This window comes from Triticum dicoccoides, chromosome 7A, assembly GCF_002162155.2.
Source record: "Triticum dicoccoides isolate Atlit2015 ecotype Zavitan chromosome 7A, WEW_v2.0, whole genome shotgun sequence".
NCBI lineage: Eukaryota > Viridiplantae > Streptophyta > Magnoliopsida > Poales > Poaceae > Triticum > Triticum dicoccoides.
Genome location: NC_041392.1, coordinates 149,638,591 through 149,640,734, shown reverse-complemented (window position 1 = coordinate 149,640,734; position 2,144 = coordinate 149,638,591). Strand labels below are relative to the sequence as shown.

At 40.9% G+C, this 2,144-nt stretch overlaps 1 non-coding gene across 1 annotated transcript; it reads right to left on the bottom strand.

Annotated features, from left to right (window-relative positions):
- Positions 1-1,738: 1,738 nt before the first annotated feature.
- On the bottom strand, positions 1,739-1,820 carry TRNAS-AGA. The gene has a single exon. It is a non-coding gene; the product is annotated as a tRNA-Ser (tRNA).
- Positions 1,821-2,144: the final 324 nt, after the last annotated feature.

Below are 2,144 nucleotides of genomic sequence, written 5' to 3'. Positions count from 1 at the left end.
GGGGGGGGCGAATGGCTGGAGATGCTCTTAGAACTATACATGGACTCTAGGATTTTGCTATTGATCTCTTTCGATTGCTTAGTAATTTATCTAAGTGTCTAACTTGACAAATTGGAGGTTTGGAACATTTGTTCACTTGAAGCAACCAGAGCCTTTTTGCGCATTTTTGGGTAGACTTGAGGTAGCATTCTGTATGTTTTTGTAGGATCAAGCATGTTTGGTTGGGGGTAATTAGAGTTAAGGAATGGAAAATGAAGAGGTACGAGACTTCAAATCTATTGTTTGGTTGGAGGTATTGAAAATTCATAAACAAATAGGCATGGGACTTGAGATTTTAACTCCCACTGTTTTATTAATAGGGGAGGGGGTGGGAGTTGTATGAGAATTGTTTTAGTGAGTCAATCGTAACCCTTCATCCTAACTTTCCCTTGTCTAGTCTTATGTCAATTTTCATGAACCAAATAATGAAGTACAATTTCTCTTTATATTCTCACACATAATTCGTATCACGCACCAAACAGAGAATTGGGAATAAAACGACTCATCCCATGTCTAATCTCAACACAACTCCTTCCTCTAAACTTCTATTCCCCTTCCCAAATATTGCCAAACACACTCATATACAAACGTATTTATATCAAGCAACCCGATCCTTGACCCCGCGACCTCACGCCTTTTTGGACACTAACAAAAAAAGAACTCGGAGATGGAACCAAATATGGTAAGTAATCTAAATATTCACAGAAATGGAAGGCACGTAAGAAAAAGGAGGCGTGGTTGGCAGGATTCATTTTCCCAAGATTTTGGCTGCTATTCCAAATTATTCCATTATTCCGAAGCCATTGCAAAGTAAGTAGAACCTACAAAAAATGGGGTTCTTTATTTGTTTTTTTGAACACAGTAGAAACGTAAGCGTTCATATACACGCGCATAGACTCACTCCTAACCCTATGAGCATCTTCGCAAGACTGAGCCGGCATATCATTTTAAAATTTACGAAGTCACCGTAGGCACCTCGTCGTCGACGGAGACATCTTCTCCCACTGAATGTGCATCGCCGAAAATCCTGAAATAAATCCAGAAATAAATGCGAGCACCAGGACTTGAACCCTGATGGGCTGGGGATATCACAGTCCCTCTAACCATCCAACCACATGTTGGTTCGTAAATAGGGTTTTCTATTGATGCCTTGAATAACATATAGCTTACCTATAAAACAAAAATAAAAATAAAAAAAAGTAGTTATGTTTCGGAACCAAGCAAATTTTACGAAGTCACCGTAGGCACCTCGTCATCGACGGAGACATCTTCTCCCACTGAATGTGCATCGCCGAAAATCCTGAAATAAATCCAGAAATAAATGCGAGCACCAGGACTTGAACCCTGATGGGCTGGGGATATCACAGTCCCTCTAACCATCCAACCACATGTTGGTTCGTAAATAGGGTTTTCTATTGATGCCTTGAATAACATATAGCTTACCTATAAAACAAAAATAAAAATAAAATAAAAAAAAAGTAGTTATGTTTCGGAACCAAGCAAAATCAGATTGTTGTGTCATACGAAGGATAGCTATACTAATTCGGTATCGAGCAACCCGATCCTTGACCCCGCAACCTCACGCCTTTTTTGACATTAACAAAAAAAAAAGAACTCAGAGATGGAACCAAATATCATGGTAAGTAATCTAAATATTCACAGAAACAGAAGGCACGTAAAAATAAAATAAAAAAGGAGGCATGGTCGGCAGGATTCGAACCTGCGCGGGCAGAGCCCACATGATTTCTAGTCATGCCCGATAACCACTCCGGCACAACCACCATTTGCTTCCAGTAATAAATATCGGATAGATAACACAAGGAGAACGAACAACAATACGACGTCCACCAACCCTGATGACATCAGCAATCATTTCAGGCCCATGCACGAACTTACTGATGGACCACAAATTAAGGTCACTCGCTGTCTGGCCACAGCATGTATATAGCCCAGCTTGCCAGGCAGTCTGAACGGCCCAATTGGTGCAGGGAAGTCGACTTGACCTGGTCAAGCACTCAGAGCAAGCTTGTATCTTTTCTCCAAAAAAGAAAAAAAAAATCTTGTATTCGTTGCCCGTGTCCAGCCCCGGCTGAAGAGCTACGGAG